Source organism: Leptodactylus fuscus, chromosome 2 (assembly GCF_031893055.1).
Source record: "Leptodactylus fuscus isolate aLepFus1 chromosome 2, aLepFus1.hap2, whole genome shotgun sequence".
Lineage (NCBI taxonomy): Eukaryota > Metazoa > Chordata > Amphibia > Anura > Leptodactylidae > Leptodactylus > Leptodactylus fuscus.
In genome coordinates this window covers 194,484,522-194,504,263 of record NC_134266.1, presented here as the reverse complement: position 1 = coordinate 194,504,263, position 19,742 = coordinate 194,484,522, and positions in this window count along the sequence as shown.

Genomic DNA, 19,742 nt, shown 5'->3' with positions numbered 1-19,742 from the left:
CACTGGTTAAGTCCAAGGTAGAGAAATAGACGGCAGAGTCTAAGGCAGTCAGGGATTCCTCAATGCGTGGCAGAGGATACGCATCCTTATGGGTAATGCTATTAAGCTTTCTGTAGTCCACACAAAAGCGGATGGAGCCGTCCTTCTTTTTAACCAGGACCAGGGGTGCAGCCCATGGGCTTTGACTCTCCTGGATAACCTCAGAATCTTTCATGTCTTTAAGGAGCTTCTTCACAGGCTGGTACATTGCAGGAGGTATGGGTCTACGTCGCTCTTTAATTGGAGGGTGGTCACCTGTGAGAATTGTATGCTGGATCAGAGTGGTCTTGCCAAAGTCCAGAGGATGCTTACTAAATGCTTGATGGTACCTCTTGGCGGTGTTCAGGACTCCGTTGATTTGCTCTACGGGAGTATTGGCATCTCCCACATTAAGTTCAGTCCACCAAGGCTCCTTAGAGGTTTTCCTTTTCTCCTGGGCAGCTTGAGTACTTTGCCGACAAGCAGTTGCCTCTGCAGTGAGGATATCTTCAGGGGAAAGCTGGAGCAATTGAGCAACAGGGTGGAACTTGTGAAGTTCAACAGGAGCGTCACCAAGGTTGATCAGGCGTACAGGCACTCTGCCATTGGAGACCGTCACAATGCTATGGGCAGCTCTTACTAATGGGTGTCCATCCAGTACAATGGGTTCAACGATGGCCTGGTAGTCTTGATTCTCCACACCAGGGCGAGTTTGACACCAGAGCATAGTTCCAGTTCCGGGCTTTAAGATGACTGGTCGGGCATCTCTGATGCGAATGCGGCCAATCTCACCTCTGCTGTTTGCGAACTTTTGCTGAGCAGTAAGCACTCGGATGGCGCGCTGGATGACCCTCTGTTCTGTGGCTGGAGCTGTGGGAAGAGAAATTTGCAAAGCATCTAGCACTTCAGCAAAACAATTTCTTAAGACATTCATGCCTAGCACCACAGCAGCAAAACCTGGATCATCAACATTTGTTACAATGACACCCTGATGAGAAAATTTATGTTGACCAATCTGAATAGTGGGCTCCCAGTATCCTTGATGGGATATGGGCTGACCGTTACTAGCAATAACATTTAACCAAGTATCTGGAGGATTAATTAAGTCACATAAGTCCCAATGTTTAAGATAAGCACGTTTTTGTAAGGTTGTTACCTGAGAACCAGTGTCCACAAGAGCTTCAAATGGGACACCATTAAGCCAAATAGTTATGTGTGGGCAGGGTGACATGTACCGTGATACACACATTGATGACTTGTTTGGACCTGCTTCTTTTCCTCCCGAGGGGCGGTCCTCTGCCACGGGGGTAGCCCGTTTAACTGTTAGCACTGGGCCTTGGTATGTCCATAATTACGGCAGTGCTGGCAAATGGGTCTCTCTCTGCGGGCTGTTCTCTCTGGAGGCAGCCTTCCAGGACCTGGACAGTTATGACCAGGTTCAGGTGGGAGGTTGCTGCTCAGTGATGGTTTACAGAGCAGTGATGACTGGGAAGCCAGATCCTTTAGCTGTTGACACACTTGTTCTAAGCTTCGGGTTAGGCTGTCAACTCGATTCTCCAGTCTGGTCACTGCATCTGGGGTAGAAACTTGTGCTGCTTGGGAGATCTGTGGGGCCCCTAGGGATGGCATCACAGGCATTAAAGAAGTATCACCAGCAGGTTCAGGAAGGAGGCTACAGGGGTAAGTGCCCACTAGTGATTGAGTTGTCCCCAGGACTTGGATAGCTAGGGCCTTGAAGTCTGGAAATGTGATGCTAGGATGCTGGGCTGCAAGCATGCGGAGCTGTGTCTGTAGCAGTTGGGACCCTGCACCCTCTATAAAACGTTCACATAAGATTTTATCAGCCTCTGCAGCATCATGTGGGTCCACTTGCAGCACAGCCTTAAAAGACTCTTGGAGACCTAAGGCAAAGTCCCTGAGGTTCTCACCTGGCTTTTGTCGCCTTGAGAAGAACCTCATCTTCACTTTGGTGATGGACTGGGGTTCAAATTCAGTTTGTAACTTGTCTAGAATCTGGTTAACAGTCTTTTTGTCACACAGGGGCCAAGACTGGGCTTCCCTGGCAGCAATACCCTCAAGCTGGCCCAGCAGCAATTGTACCTGCTGTTCTGGAGAAAGAGGATAAAACGTGAATAAAGCTGTCATTTTTTCCTTAAAGTCTCTGAGAGTGTGTGGCTCCCCTTTGTAGCGTGGTAACCATGGTGAACCCAGGTAAAATGGCATACTTAAGGGCATGGTGCAGGCCGCAGGTGATAAAATAGCACTGGCAGCAGACTGGTCACTGTTGATAGGGTCAGACATGTTGTTGAGCAATACTTTGAAGATAAGTGACACTGTCCCTTTAAGAAAGGTTTGAATGCAATAAATAAGTTACTGTCTCTTTAAGAACTGGAATGCAGCAAGTAATAGCTCAGTCTCTGATAACTGCACACCTAACAGAAGTGCTCCCCCTCTTTATGATGAGCACCCCACAGTAGCTTATGCACACTCTGCAGATGGGGGAATGGAAAAGAGGTTTAGCAGCAGCTGCAGGAAATAAACTCAGTTCAATCCAGATAATACAGGCAAATAAGAAGTTAATGGCACTTGCCTACATATAAGGCACACTGAGGTGCATCCTGTTCGTGACGCCAGAAAAATCGAGCTTGTGGTATCCCAAGGGATGCAGGTGTTATAGTAGGACCTAATGGGGGTAGTAGTCCCTCTGATAGATGAGCTTTTATAATGGTCACAGTAGCTGTAGTGGTGGTCCAGACTGTGGGGCACCTCTCATAGGACACACAGCAAGTCAATTTTCAAAAGAAGGATAGCAAAAGACACAGTCCTTTGTTAACCAAAAGTTTCTTTACTGAGGACTCTGATATAGTGCCGCCATACCTCACAGTGATACAGTCTCATGTACAATACAGCGGGTGCATGTCAGAAGGACTACCATATAGTGCCGCCATACCTCACAGTGATACAGTCTCATGTACAATACAGCGGGGTGCATGTGATGCAGGATTCCCTTGTAAGCTGACAGGTAATGGCTGATGCTGACACAACTTTCCTCAGATTTGGTTGTTTAGAGTATTGAGGAGACACAGTCCAGGTTATGGCTACAGAAGAGGGATCTTCACCGGTTGGCTCCCGGCGGGTGACTGATTTGGGGTATATGTAGTTACTCACGGTTACTGGGCTGCGGTATCCGATAGCCGGACGCAGACCTAATACACGTGGCGCACTGGACTTGAGCGGAGGCCCTCTTTAGGTCCAGGAATGCAGAAAGGCTCCTTTCTAGCTGCTCCTTTCTGTCAGGTTCTCTCCTTCTTGGAGACAGTAGCAGTATGGCGGTTATCCCCTCTGTATGGACTGGTGAAGATTCCTAGGAGACTCTGTATCTTACATGGGCTGTGAGATTCACCATGTAGCTCCTAGGGTTTGGCAGAAGGAATCTGAAAATCCTGCCTGGAGTTGGAGTAGCAGCAGGTGCTGTTACCTCACACACTACACTCTCTACAACATGGCTGCTCTGCTTTCCTTTTCCCTTCTAAGAGGAAGGCGGGGCTAAAGTCTCCACCCACAGCTTGCTAGAAAGTTCTGCTCGTGCTGTGTATGAAGTGATTGGGATCCTATATCACATGCACCTACATAGAGTGAAACATAGGTGGCAGCAGAATAGTACATGGCAATAAACACAATGTAAGCACACAGGAAATACAGATAGATAGTGATACTCAGTATTAGTACATTGTGAGAGACATGACATTACATAGCATACGACTATTATAATGGCAAGAAGGAGTGTACTGGGACACTACATATAGGGCCTAAATTTAGGGGCCCTAATCTCATAACGGGAGGATGCTAGCGAGATGTAACATGCGCAGTATTCTGCCCCTGTGGGTGGAGAGGGAACGTGCCAAATTTCACCCAAATCGGACGAGAACTGTGGATTTGTATAGCGCAGACTACTACAGAATTTGAGTTTTATATATATAGAGAGAGTTATATTCAGGAGTTGGGCTATCTTGCATTGAGACATTTACATATACATGATAGCAGTAACTAATTTCCTTTAGACTAAGGACCCACAATGAGGAACACAGCTAAAAAACGCAGCAAAAATACATGTTTTTTTCTTCAGTGTTTTTCATTGCGTTTTTGCTGTGTTTTTCTCTGCGGTTTTTCAATAGGGGAAGCGCGAGCATTTTAGCAGGTAAAACTGAAATGCTCAGTTTTTCAAAAACACAGATTTTCTGTAGCTTTTTCCCCCCACAATATGTGAATGGGATTAGCCAGAATCTCATTTACATTGTTGGTACTATAAAACATAGCAATTTATTTTTGTTTTTGCTACATTTCTGTAGCAGCTAAATATGCAGTGTTTTCGCAACATGGGGGCTTAGGGTGCATTCACATAGAGGAAAATGGTGCTGAATTCGGTGTGGAATCCGCATCAAATTGAGTGCTGAAAAAAAAGCCTCCCATTGACTTCAATTGGTTCCTTTTTCTGCACACCAAATTCAGCGCCATTTTCCTCCATGTGAATGCACCCTTAACCTTAGGTGTGTATGTCTCTGGGAGCTTGTGGGTGCTGGGGTTATTACTAGAGATGAGTGAGTAGTGTTCGATCGAGTAGGTGTTCGATCAAATACTACTGTATTCGAAATACTTGTACTCGATCAAACACTACTAGCTGTTCGAAGTTTAAGGTTCGATGCAGAACCAGCGTTGATTGGCAGAATGCTATACATTTTGCCAATCAACGCTGGTTCTTCTCTTACCTTTAGAAGTCTTCTCCGTGCAGCATCCCCGCGGCGTCTTCCGGCTGGAATTCACTCTGCCTAGGCATCCGGCCTAGGCAGAGCTGACTGCACATGCACAGGCATGCCCTCGCATGCGCAGTCAGCTCTGCTCAGGCGTTGGGCCGGGCAGAGCTGACTGCGCATGTCTGCGCATGACCGCGCATGTGCAGTTGGCTCTGCCTAGGCCCCGATGCCTAGGCAGAGTGAATTCCAGCCAGAAGAAGACACGGGGACGCTGCGCCGGGAGAAGACTTCAAGGAGAATCCAGCCCGACCGTCACTCGTGGCCTTGGTAAGTATAATTTTATCGAATTTTGCATACCCCTGAAACGAGCATTTCCCCCCATAGACTATAATGGGGTTCGAAATCCGTTCGAACAATCGAACAGTGTGCGGCTGTTCGAATCGCATTTCGAACCTCGGACATTTTAGTGTTCGATCATCTCTAGTTATTACAGGTCCCTAGGCAGAATGCTGTGGGATTAACCCTTGCAACCAACCATTTTAAACACGGAGACTGAAAGCTGAACCTTGGTCTCTATTTTAATTAATGTTTAGATTCACCGTTGTGTTTTATTTATTACTATCTAATTACTACCTATAGCTGCTAATTCCACACTTTATATTAACTCTATAGTCTAATAATAGAGGCATTTTTACAGTTGTTTTAAAAATTGTGTTCCATTATGTATGTGTTTATAATGATACATGTACACTATAAGAAGATTACATTTCAGTTTGTGCTTTAGGCAACTGCTAGCTAAAGTAGCTTATCGCCTATGACTTTGGATTGTCATCCATACACAGAGCTAACGGATGGACATGTTTATATTCTGCCTTTGTTACTCTTGACTTCACTATCTTACAGTAATGATATCTTTAGTCTACCCCCAAGGAAAATGTGTTGTATGTTCAATTTCCACAGGCCTGCTGCCAAAAGCCCATATCATTTGCATTAAATAAGTGTTGTGTATCTTCAATTTCTCTCTAGGTAATAGAGGGTAAACCAGTGATAATTATTTGTTATGTGCTTTAATGTTACTTGCACTATCTCTCAACTTTAATTAAACACTCTAAATTATCCTAATGTGCATTCATTTTCTACATACATAAGTGTCTAGCCATCTTTATAACATCCCTGTCTCTGGAAAGACATCAGCTTTGATTAATATGTAATTTTATGTAATCCATTATCACTCAGATACACTTTCCTTAATAAAAAATATAATAATACAGAGCTATTGATCTCTAATGTACATACACCATGATAGTAGCAGGCTGAGAAGCTGCTTTCCATAGTTTAGCAATGAATGACATGCCGATATTTACTTGTGAATGTATTTTGCATGATTTTTAAATCACGCGTATTTATATTGGTAGTACTCATTGAGTATATTGGTATTTAGTCATACAGTGGACAGGCTGGGTGTAGTTTCATAATACCAAGAAAGACATAAAGTTGACTGCAACAATTATGGCACTTCTTAAAGAGACCCTTGCAGCTCGCCTGATATGTCTGTATTAAAGGGGTTATCTGGTTTCTGATATTGATGGCCTGTCCTTAGGATAGGCCATAAATATTAGATCTGCATGGGTCCCAGGTATCTATGGGATGCCATACAGGACATCTGAAGGGTTCCCAGATGTTGGACTCCCATATATCTAATATTGCTGGCCTATTCTAAGGATATGTCATCAATATCAGAAACCAGATAATCTCTCTTTAAGTAAAAAATTGTATTACTCATATAAAACATACTGTAGAATTTTTACTTATAATTAGAGATGAGCGAACACTAAAATGTTCGAGGTTCGAAATCTGATTCGAGTAGCCCCTCAATATTCGACTACTCGAATTGAATATCGAACCCTATTATAGTCTATGGGGGGAAAATGCTCATTTCAGGGGTAGGCAACATTCGATCAATTATACTTACCAAGTCCATGAGTGAGGGTCGGGCTGGATCCTCCGAGAAGTCTTCTCCATGCAGCGTCCCCGCGGCGTCTTCCGGCTCTGAATTCACTCTGCCAGGCATTGGGCCTGGGCAGAGCCGACTGCGCATGCCCGCACTACAAGCGGACATGCGCAGTCGGCTCTGCCCAGTCCCGATGCCTGGCAGAGTGAATTCAGAGCCAGAAGACGCCGCGGGGAAGCTGCACGGAGAAGACTTGTAAAGGTAGGAGAAGAACCAGCGTTGATTGGCCGACTGTATAGCATTCAGCTAATCAATGCTGGTTCTGCATCAAACTTCTACATTCGAACAGCGAGTGGTACTGGATCGCGTATGAGTATTTCGAATACCGTAATATTCGATCGAATACCTACTCGATCGAGTACTACTCGCTCATCTCTACTTATAATATACTAAATAATAATATTTTGTACTGTTCCTGTTTTTCCAATTACATAGGGCATGTTTACACTCGTGTTCAAAAACTGATGACACTCTTTCAGACTGTGTAAGGATAGATCCATATTACAAGGGTAATAGTAATACTATGTTCTAAATGTATTTATAAATATTCAAGAGGAATAACAGGAATGACAAAATGCAGAGTTACGAAAAAGAAGGACCTGAATGATTATTATTGTACATGAGGAACACAGGTACTCACAAGTCAGCAGTGTTGACAGTGTCTTAATGGTTAGTAGAGATGAGCGAACAGTGTTCTATCGAACTCATGTTCGATCGGATATTAGGCTGTTCGGCATGTTCGAATCGAATCGAACACCGCGTGGTAAAGTGCGCCATTACTCGATTCCCCTCCCACCTTCCCTGGCGCCTTTTTTGCTCCAATAACAGCGCAGGGTAGGTGGGACAGGAACTACGACACCGGTGACGTTGAAAAAAGTAGGCAAAACCCATTGGCTGCCGAAAACATGTGACCTCTAATTTAAAAGAACAGCGCCGCCCAGCTTCGCGTCATTCTGAGCTTGCAATTCACCGAGGACGGAGGTTTCCGTCCAGCTAGCTAGGGCTTAGATTCTGGGTAGGCAGGGACAGGCTAGGATAGGAAGGAGAAGACAACCAACAGCTCTTGTAAGAGCTAAATTCCAGGGAGAAGCTTGTCAGTGTAACGTGGCACTGACGGGCTCAATCGCCGCAACCCAGCTTTCCCAGGATCCTGAATGGAATACACTGTCAGTGTATTCCCGTATACCCGATATATACCCCGATACCCGTTCCAACGGTGTGCCCCCCCACCTTCACCCCAGAAATACCCTGCAAGTCCCCTAGCAATAGAATTGGGGCTATATACACCCACAATTTTTACTACTGGTATACAGTGCCATTGTCTGACTGGGAATTCAAAGAATATATTGGGAATACAAATACCCTCATTTCTTGCTACTGCCATATAGTGCCAGTTTCTGACTGGTAATTCAAAGAATATATTGGGGTTACGTGCACCCACAATTTTTACTACTGGTATACAGTGCCATTGTCTGACTGGGAATTCAAAGAATATATTGGGAATACAAATACCCTCATTTCTTGCTACTGCCATATAGTGCCAGTGTCTGACTGGGAATTCAAAGAATATATTGGGGTTACGTGCACCCACAATTTTTACTACTGGTATACAGTGCCATTGTCTGACTGGGAATTCAAAGAGTATATTGGGAATACAAATACCCTCATTTCTTGCTACTGCCATATAGTGCCAGTTTCTGACTGGGAATTCAAAGAATATATTGGGGTTACGTGCACCCACAATTTTTACTACTGGTATACAGTGCCATTGTCTGACTGGGAATTCAAAGAATATATTGGGGTTATAAATACCCTCATTTCTTGCTACTGCCATATAGTGCCAGTTTCTGACTGGTAATTCAAAGAATATATTGGGGTTACGTGCACCCACAATTTTTACTACTGGTATACAGTGCCATTGTCTGACTGGGAATTCAAAGAGTATATTGGGAATACAAATACCCTCATTTCTTGCTACTGCCATATAGTGCCAGTTTCTGACTGGGAATTCAAAGAATATATTGGGGTTACGTGCACCCACAATTTTTACTACTGGTATACAGTGCCATTGTCTGACTGGGAATTCAAAGAATATATTGGGGTTATAAATACCCTCATTTCTTGCTACTGCCATATAGTGCCAGTTTCTGACTGGTAATTCAAAGAATATATTGGGGTTACGTGCACCCACAATTTTTACTACTGGTATACAGTGCCATTGTCTGACTGGGAATTCAAAGAATATATTGGGGTTATAAATACCCTCATTTCTTGCTACTGCCATATAGTGCCAGTTTCTGACTGGTAATTCAAAGAATATATTGGGGTTACGTGCACCCACAATTTTTACTACTGGTATACAGTGCCATTGTCTGACTGGGAATTCAAAGAGTATATTGGGAATACAAATACCCTCATTTCTTGCTACTGCCATATAGTGCCAGTTTCTGACTGGGAATTCAAAGAATATATTGGGGTTACGTGCACCCACAATTTTTACTACTGGTATACAGTGCCATTGTCTGACTGGGAATTCAAAGAATATATTGGGGTTATAAATACCCTCATTTCTTGCTACTGCCATATAGTGCCAGTTTCTGACTGGTAATTCAAAGAATATATTGGGGTTACGTGCACCCACAATTTTTACTACTGGTATACAGTGCCATTGTCTGACTGGGAATTCAAAGAGTATATTGGGAATACAAATACCCTCATTTCTTGCTACTGCCATATAGTGCCAGTTTCTGACTGGGAATTCAAAGAATATATTGGGGTTACGTGCACCCACAATTTTTACTACTGGTATACAGTGCCATTGTCTGACTGGGAATTCAAAGAATATATTGGGGTTATAAATACCCTCATTTCTTGCTACTGCCATATAGTGCCAGTTTCTGACTGGTAATTCAAAGAATATATTGGGGTTACGTGCACCCACAATTTTTACTACTGGTATACAGTGCCATTGTCTGACTGGGAATTCAAAGAATATATTGGGGTTATAAATACCCTCATTTCTTGCTACTGCCATATAGTGCCAGTTTCTGACTGGTAATTCAAAGAATATATTGGGGTTACGTGCACCCACAATTTTTACTACTGGTATACAGTGCCATTGTCTGACTGGTAATTCAAAGAATATATTGGGGTTACGTGCACCCACAATTTTTACTACTGGTATACAGTGCCATTGTCTGACTGGGAATTCAAAGAGTATATTGGGAATACAAATACCCTCATTTCTTGCTACTGCCATATAGTGCCAGTTTCTGACTGGGAATTCAAAGAATATATTGGGGTTACGTGCACCCACAATTTTTACTACTGGTATACAGTGCCATTGTCTGACTGGGAATTCAAAGAATATATTGGGGTTATAAATACCCTCATTTCTTGCTACTGCCATATAGTGCCAGTTTCTGACTGGTAATTCAAAGAATATATTGGGGTTACGTGCACCCACAATTTTTACTACTGGTATACAGTGCCATTGTCTGACTGGGAATTCAAAGAATATATTGGGGTTATAAATACCCTCATTTCTTGCTACTGCCATATAGTGCCAGTTTCTGACTGGTAATTCAAAGAATATATTGGGGTTACGTGCACCCACAATTTTTACTACTGGTATACAGTGCCATTGTCTGACTGGGAATTCAAAGAATATATTGGGGTTATAAATACCCTCATTTCTTGCTACTGCCATATAGTGCCATTGTCTGACTGGGAATTCAAAGAATATATTGGGGTTATAAATACCCTCATTTCTTGCTACTGCCATATAGTGCCAGTTTCTGACTGGTAATTCAAAGAATATATTGGGGTTACGTGCACCCACAATTTTTACTACTGGTATACAGTGCCATTGTCTGACTGGGAATTCAAAGAGTATATTGGGAATACAAATACCCTCATTTCTTGCTACTGCCATATAGTGCCAGTTTCTGACTGGGAATTCAAAGAATATATTGGGGTTACGTGCACCCACAATTTTTACTACTGGTATACAGTGCCATTGTCTGACTGGGAATTCAAAGAATATATTGGGGTTATAAATACCCTCATTTCTTGCTACTGCCATATAGTGCCAGTTTCTGACTGGTAATTCAAAGAATATATTGGGGTTACGTGCACCCACAATTTTTACTACTGGTATACAGTGCCATTGTCTGACTGGGAATTCAAAGAATATATTGGGGTTATAAATACCCTCATTTCTTGCTACTGCCATATAGTGCCAGTTTCTGACTGGTAATTCAAAGAATATATTGGGGTTACGTGCACCCACAATTTTTACTACTGGTATACAGTGCCATTGTCTGACTGGGAATTCAAAGAATATATTGGGGTTATAAATACCCTCATTTCTTGCTACTGCCATATAGTGCCATTGTCTGACTGGGAATTCAAAGAATATATTGGGGTTATAAATACCCTCATTTCTTGCTACTGCCATATAGTGCCAGTTTCTGACTGGTAATTCAAAGAATATATTGGGGTTACGTGCACCCACAATTTTTACTACTGGTATACAGTGCCATTGTCTGACTGGGAATTCAAAGAGTATATTGGGAATACAAATACCCTCATTTCTTGCTACTGCCATATAGTGCCAGTTTCTGACTGGGAATTCAAAGAATATATTGGGGTTACGTGCACCCACAATTTTTACTACTGGTATACAGTGCCATTGTCTGACTGGGAATTCAAAGAATATATTGGGGTTATAAATACCCTCATTTCTTGCTACTGCCATATAGTGCCAGTTTCTGACTGGTAATTCAAAGAATATATTGGGGTTACGTGCACCCACAATTTTTACTACTGGTATACAGTGCCATTGTCTGACTGGGAATTCAAAGAATATATTGGGGTTATAAATACCCTCATTTCTTGCTACTGCCATATAGTGCCAGTTTCTGACTGGTAATTCAAAGAATATATTGGGGTTACGTGCACCCACAATTTTTACTACTGGTATACAGTGCCATTGTCTGACTGGGAATTCAAAGAGTATATTGGGAATACAAATACCCTCATTTCTTGCTACTGCCATATAGTGCCAGTTTCTGACTGGGAATTCAAAGAATATATTGGGGTTACGTGCACCCACAATTTTTACTACTGGTATACAGTGCCATTGTCTGACTGGGAATTCAAAGAATATATTGGGGTTATAAATACCCTCATTTCTTGCTACTGCCATATAGTGCCAGTTTCTGACTGGGAATTCAAAGAATATATTGGGGTTACGTGCACCCACAATTTTTACTACTGGTATACAGTGCCATTGTCTGACTGGGAATTCAAAGAATATATTGGGGTTATAAATACCCTCATTTCTTGCTACTGCCATATAGTGCCAGTTTCTGACTGGTAATTCAAAGAATATATTGGGGTTACGTGCACCCACAATTTTTACTACTGGTATACAGTGCCATTGTCTGACTGGGAATTCAAAGAATATATTGGGGTTATAAATACCCTCATTTCTTGCTACTGCCATATAGTGCCAGTTTCTGACTGGTAATTCAAAGAATATATTGGGGTTACGTGCACCCACAATTTTTACTACTGGTATACAGTGCCATTGTCTGACTGGGAATTCAAAGAATATATTGGGGTTATAAATACCCTCATTTCTTGCTACTGCCATATAGTGCCATTGTCTGACTGGGAATTCAAAGAATATATTGGGGTTATAAATACCCTCATTTCTTGCTACTGCCATATAGTGCCAGTTTCTGACTGGTAATTCAAAGAATATATTGGGGTTACGTGCACCCACAATTTTTACTACTGGTATACAGTGCCATTGTCTGACTGGGAATTCAAAGAGTATATTGGGAATACAAATACCCTCATTTCTTGCTACTGCCATATAGTGCCAGTTTCTGACTGGGAATTCAAAGAATATATTGGGGTTACGTGCACCCACAATTTTTACTACTGGTATACAGTGCCAATTTCTAACTAGGAATTCAAAATGCGCAAGGCTCCCGGAAAGGGACGTGGACGAGGCCGTGGGCGAGGTCGGGGGAATGGTTCTGGGGAGCAAGGTAGCAGTGAAGCCACAGGGCGTCCCGTGCCTACTCCTGTGGGGCAGCAAGCATTGCGCCACTCCACAGTGCCAGGGTTGCTTGCCACATTAACTAAACTGCAGGGTACAAACCTTAGTAGGCCCGAGAACCAGGAACAGGTCTTGCAATGGCTGTCAGAGAACGCTTACAGCACATTGTCCAGCAGCCAGTCAGACTCTGCCTCCTCTCCTCCTATTACCCAACAGTCTTGTCTTCCTTCCTCCCAAAATTCCGAAGCTTTACAGAACAATAACCCAAACTGTCCCTGCTCCCCAGAGCTGTTCTCCGCTCCTTTCATTGTCCCTCAACCTGCCTCTCCACGTCACGATTCCACGAACCTAACAGAGGAGCATCTGTATCCAGATGCTCAAACACTAGAGTCTCCTCCATCTCCGTTCGATTTGGTGGTGGATGACCAGCAACCCACCCTCATCGACGATGATGTGACGCAGTTGCCGTCAGGGCATCCAGTTGACCGGCGCATTGTGCGGGAGGAGGAGATGAGACAGGAGTTGGAAGAGGAAGTGGTGGATGATGAGGACACTGACCCGACCTGGACAGGGGGGATGTCAAGCGGGGAAAGTAGTGTGGATGTTGAGGCAGGTGCAGCACCAAAAAGGGTAGCTAGAGGCAGAGGCAGAGGTCAGCAGCTTAGGCGAAGCCAGGCCACACCCGGAATCTCCCAAGATGTTCCAGTTCGTACCCAGCCCCGAAAAACTCCCACCTCGAGGGCACGTTTCTCGAAGGTGTGGAGTTTTTTCAAGGAATGCGCCGAGGACAGATATAGTGTTGTCTGCACAATTTGCCTCTCGAAATTGATTAGGGGCTCTGAGAAGAGCAACCTGTCCACCACTTCAATGCGCCGTCATTTGGAATCCAAGCACTGGAATCAGTGGCAGGCAGCAACGGCAGGACAAAGGCCGCCTGCCGTTCACGCCACTGCCACTGCCTCTGCCTCTGCCTCTGCCACTGCCACTGCTGACTGTGCTGGCGATGCACTCCAGAGGACGAGCCAGGACACCACTTCATCTGCCTCCGCCACTTTGTTGACTTCTACCTCATCCTCCCCTGGTCCTGTCTTATCTCCTTCTCCTGCACCATCAAAGGCACCATCAGGCGTTTCTTTACAACAACCCACCATCTCTCAGACATTGGAGCGGCGGCAGAAATACACTGCTAACCACCCACACGCGCAAGCCTTGAACGCCAACATCGCTAAACTGCTGGCCCAGGAGATGTTGGCGTTCCGGCTTGTTGAAACTCCCGCCTTCCTGGACCTGATGGCAACTGCGGCACCTCGCTATGCCGTCCCTAGCCGTCACTACTTCTCCCGGTGTGCCGTCCCCGCCTTGCACCAGCACGTGTCACTCAACATCAGGCGGGCCCTTAGTTCCGCGCTTTGCACAAAGGTCCACTTGACCACCGACGCGTGGACAAGTGCATGCGGACAGGGACGCTACATTTCACTGACGGCACACTGGGTGAATGTAGTTGAGGCTGGGACTGCTTCCCAAACTGGCCCGGTGTACCTCGTCTCCCCGCCTAACATTCCTGGCAGGGACACGAGAAGAACACCCCCCTCCTCCTCCTCCTCTACCGCCTCCTCCTCCGCCACCGCCTCCTCCTCCGCCACCGCCTCCTCCTCCGCTGTTAGATTGACCCCAGCTACGAGTTGGAAACGTTGCAGCACTGGCGTTGGTAGACGTCAGCAGGCTGTGCTGAAGCTGATCAGCTTGGGGGACAGACAGCACACTGCCTCCGAGGTGAGGGATGCCCTCCTCGATGAGACGGCAATATGGTTTGAGCCGCTGCACCTGGGCCCAGGCATGGTCGTTTGTGATAACGGCCGGAACCTGGTAGCAGCTCTGGAGCTTGCCGGACTCCAACATGTTCCATGCCTGGCCCACGTCTTCAACCTAGTGGTGCAACGTTTCCTAAAGAGCTACCCCAATGTTCCAGAGCTACTGGTGAAAGTGCGGCGCATGTGCGCCCACTTTCGCAAGTCGACAGTAGCCGCTGCTAGCTTAAAATCTCTCCAGCAACGCCTGCATGTGCCACAACACCGGCTTTTGTGCGACGTCCCCACACGCTGGAACTCAACGTTTCAGATGTTGAATAGAGTGGTTGAGCAGCAGAGACCTTTGATGGAATACCAGCTACAAAACCCTAGGGTGCCACAAAGTCAGCTGCCTCAGTTTCACATCCATGAGTGGCCATGGATGAGAGACCTTTGTGACATCCTACGGGTCTTTGAGGAGTCCACAAGGAGGGTGAGCTCTGAGGATGCGATGGTGAGCCTTACAATCCCGCTCTTGTGTGTTCTGAGAGAATCCCTGATTGACATCAGGGATAACTCAGATCACACAGAGGAGTTAGGGATAGCATCCGATCCGTCACAGCTGGAGAGTAGGTCCACACATCTGTCCGCTTCACTGCGTTTAATGGAGGAGGAGGAGGAGGAGGAGGAGGAAGAAGAGTTGTCCGATGATGTGATGGTGATACAGGAGGCTTCCGGGCAACTTCGAATCGTCCCATTGTTGCAGCGCGGATGGGTAGACATCGAGGATGAGGAGGAAATGGAGATTGAACTTTCCGGTGGGGCCAGAGGAGTCATGCCAACTAACACTGTGGCAGACATGGCTGAGTTCATGTTGGGGTGCTTTACAACCGACAAGCGTATTGTCAAAATCATGGAGGACAACCAGTACTGGATCTTTGCTATCCTTGACCCCCGGTATAAAAACAACATCTCGTCTTTTATTCCGGTAGAGGGGAGGGCCAATCGCATCAATGCTTGCCACAGGCAATTGGTGCAGAATATGATGGAGATGTTTCCAGCATGTGACGTTGGCGGCAGGGAGGGCAGTTCCTCCAGTAGGCAACCAAGTTCTCACCGGTCCACACAAACGAGGGGCACACTGTCTAAGGTCTGGGACACCTTGATGGCACCCCCTCGCCAAAGTGCCGCCACGGAGGGTCCTAGTGTCACCAGGCGTGAGAAGTATAGGCGCATGTTGCGGGAATACCTTTCCGACCACAGCCCTGTCCTCTCCGACCCCTCTGCGCCCTACACGTATTGGGTGTCGAAGTTGGACCTGTGGCTTGAACTTGCCCTATATGCCTTGGAGGTGCTGTCCTGTCCTGCCGCCAGCGTCCTATCTGAGAGGGTGTTCAGTGCAGCCGGTGGCATCATCACTGACAAGCGCACCCGTCTGTCAGCTGAGAGTGCCGACCGGCTCACTTTGATAAAAATGAACCACCACTGGGTAGAGCCGTCATTTTTGTGCCCACCTGTGTAAAGCACCCCAACATGAAACTCCATGTCTGTACTCAACCTCTCCAATTCCTCCGCATCCTCATACTCATCCACCATAAGCGTTGCACAATTCTGCTAATACTAGGCTCCCTCCACCCTGATTTCCCCCAACTCTGCTGGTTAGAGGCTCCCTCCACCCTGATTTCCACCAACTCTGCTGGTTAGAGGCTCCCTCCACCATGAATTTGCCCAAACTGGGCTGTTTAGAGGCTCCCTCCACCATGAATTGGTCCAAACTGGGCTGGTTAGAGGCTCCCTCCACCATTAATTGGTCCAAACTGGGCTGGTTAGAGGCTCCCTCCACCATGAATTTGCCCAAACTGGGGTGGTTAGAGGCTCCCTCCACCATTAATTGGTCCAAACTGGGCTGGTTAGAGGCTCCCTCCACAATTAATTGGTCCAAACTGGGCTAATTAGAGGCTCCCTCCACCATGAATTGGTCCAAACTGGGTTTTTTAGAGGCTCCCTCCACCATGAATTTGCCCAAACTGGGCTGTTTAGAGGCTCCCTCCACCATGAATTGGTCCAAACTGGGCTGGTTAGAGGCTCCCTCCACCATGAATTTCCCAAAACTTGGCTGTTTAGAGGCTCCCTCCACCATTAATTGGTCCAAACTGGGCTGGTTAGAGGCTCCCTCCACCATTAATTGGTCCAAACTGGGCTGGTTAGAGGCTCCCTCCACCATTAATTGGTCCAAACTGGGCTGGTTAGAGGCTCCCTCCACCATGAATTTCCCAAAACTTGGCTGTTTAGAGGCTCCCTCCACCATTAATTGGTCCAAACTGGGCTGGTTAGAGGCTCCCTCCACCATGAATTTGCCCAAACTGGGCTGTTTAGAGGCTCCCTCCACCATGAATTTGCCCAAACTGGGCTGTTTAGAGGCTCCCTCCACCATGAATTGGTCCAAACTGGGCTGGTTAGAGGCTCCCTCCACCATGAATTTCCCAAAACTTGGCTGTTTAGAGGCTCCCTCCACCATTAATTGGTCCAAACTGGGCTGGTTAGAGGCTCCCTCCACCATGAATTTGCCCAAACTGGGGTGGTTAGAGGCTCCCTCCACCATTAATTGGTCCAAACTGGGCTGGTTAGAGGCTCCCTCCACCATTAATTGGTCCAAACTGGGCTGGTTAGAGGCTCCCTCCACCATGAATTTCCCAAAACTTGGCTGTTTAGAGGCTCCCTCCACCATTAATTGGTCCAAACTGGGCTGGTTAGAGGCTCCCTCCACCATGAATTTGCCCAAACTGGGCTGGTTAGAGGCTCCCTCCACCATGAATTTCCCAAAACTTGGCTGTTTAGAGGCTCCCTCCACCATTAATTGGTCCAAACTGGGCTGGTTAGAGGCTCCCTCCACCATGAATTTGCCCAAACTGGGCTGGTTAGAGGCTCCCTCCACCATGAATTTCCCAAAACTTGGCTGTTTAGAGGCTCCCTCCACCATTAATTGGTCCAAACTGGGCTGGTTAGAGGCTCCCTCCACCATGAATTTGCCCAAACTGGGGTGGTTAGAGGCTCCCTCCACCATTAATTGGTCCAAACTGGGCTGGTTAGAGGCTCCCTCCACCATTAATTGGTCCAAACTGGGCTGGTTAGAGGCTCCCTCCACCATGAATTTCCCAAAACTTGGCTGTTTAGAGGCTCCCTCCACCATTAATTGGTCCAAACTGGGCTGGTTAGAGGCTCCCTCCACCATTAATTGGTCCAAACTGGGCTGGTTAGAGGCTCCCTCCACAATTAATTGGTCCAAACTGGGCTAATTAGAGGCTCCCTCCACCATGAATTGGTCCAAACTGGGTTTTTTAGAGGCTCCCTCCACCATGAATTTCCCAAAACTTGGCTGTTTAGAGGCTCCCTCCACCATTAATTGGTCCAAACTGGGCTGGTTAGAGGCTCCCTCCACCATGAATTTGCCCAAACTGGGCTGTTTAGAGGCTCCCTCCACCATGAATTTGCCCAAACTGGGCTGTTTAGAGGCTCCCTCCACCATGAATTGGTCCAAACTGGGCTGGTTAGAGGCTCCCTCCACCATGAATTTCCCAAAACTTGGCTGTTTAGAGGCTCCCTCCACCATTAATTGGTCCAAACTGGGCTGGTTAGAGGCTCCCTCCACCATGAATTTGCCCAAACTGGGCTGTTTAGAGGCTCCCTCCACCATGAATTTGCCCAAACTGGGCTGTTTAGAGGCTCCCTCCACCATGAATTGGTCCAAACTGGGCTGGTTAGAGGCTCCCTCCACCATGAATTTCCCAAAACTTGGCTGTTTAGAGGCTCCCTCCACCATTAATTGGTCCAAACTGGGCTGGTTAGAGGCTCCCTCCACCATGAATTTGCCCAAACTGGGGTGGTTAGAGGCTCCCTCCACCATTAATTGGTCCAAACTGGGCTGGTTAGAGGCTCCCTCCACCATTAATTGGTCCAAACTGGGCTAATTAGAGGCTCCCTCCACCATGAATTGGTCCAAACTGGGTTTTTTAGAGGCTCCCTCCACCATGAATTTGCCCAAACTGGGCTGTTTAGAGGCTCCCTCCACCATGAATTGGTCCAAACTGGGCTGGTTAGAGGCTCCCTCCACCATGAATTGGTCCAAACTGGGCTGGTTAGAGGCTCCCTCCACCATGAATTTCCCAAAACTTGGCTGTTTAGAGGCTCCCTCCACCATTAATTGGTCCAAACTGGGCTGGTTAGAGGCTCCCTCCACCATGAATTGGTCCAAACTGGGGTTTTTAGAGGCTCCCTCCACCATGAATTGGTCCAAACTGGGGTTTTTAGAGTCTCCCTCCACCATGAATTGGTCCAAACTGGGGTTTTTAGAGGCTCCCTCCACCATGAATTGGTCCAAACTGGGGTTTTTAGAGGCTCCCTCCACCATGAATTTGCCCAAACTCTGCTGGTTAGAGGCTCAATCCACCCTGATTTTCAAAACAAATGTTGGTGCCAACCTCAACTTACTACAAGGGCCAAATTCACTGCTGGTGACAAGCTCTCCTCACTGCAAGTGCCAAATACACATGTTTCAAGGTGTTTTCCTACTGTCAGAGAGGTGGTATTGAGTGTGTAAAGTGTGTAGTTGTTAGGCTGTGATGTTGGGGTAATAGAGGGTCTTTGGTGTGTTAGATGCCCCCAGACATGCTTCCCCTGCTGTCCCAGTGTCATTCCAGAGGTGTTGGCATCATTTCCTGGGGTGTCATAGTGGACTTGGTGACCCTCCAGACACGGATTTGGGTTTCCCCCTTAACGAGTATCTGTTCCCCATAGACTATAATGGGGTTCGAAACCCGTTCGAACACACGAACATTGAGCGGCTGTTCGAATCGAATTTCGAACCTCGAACATTTTAGTGTTCGCTCATCTCTAATGGTTAGCACTGCTGCATTGCAACCCTAGGAACCTGGCCAATGCCAAATAAAGTGTATTCTGCAATGAGGTTTGCATGAGTTTTTACCCAGATTTCACTGTGTGGGATAGTGAATTTATGTGAACCCCATCAGGAAAAAGCGTTGATTTGAAATATATCAATCTCTCTATACAATAGGGCAGAATGTTACTGCTTTATATGTAATGGC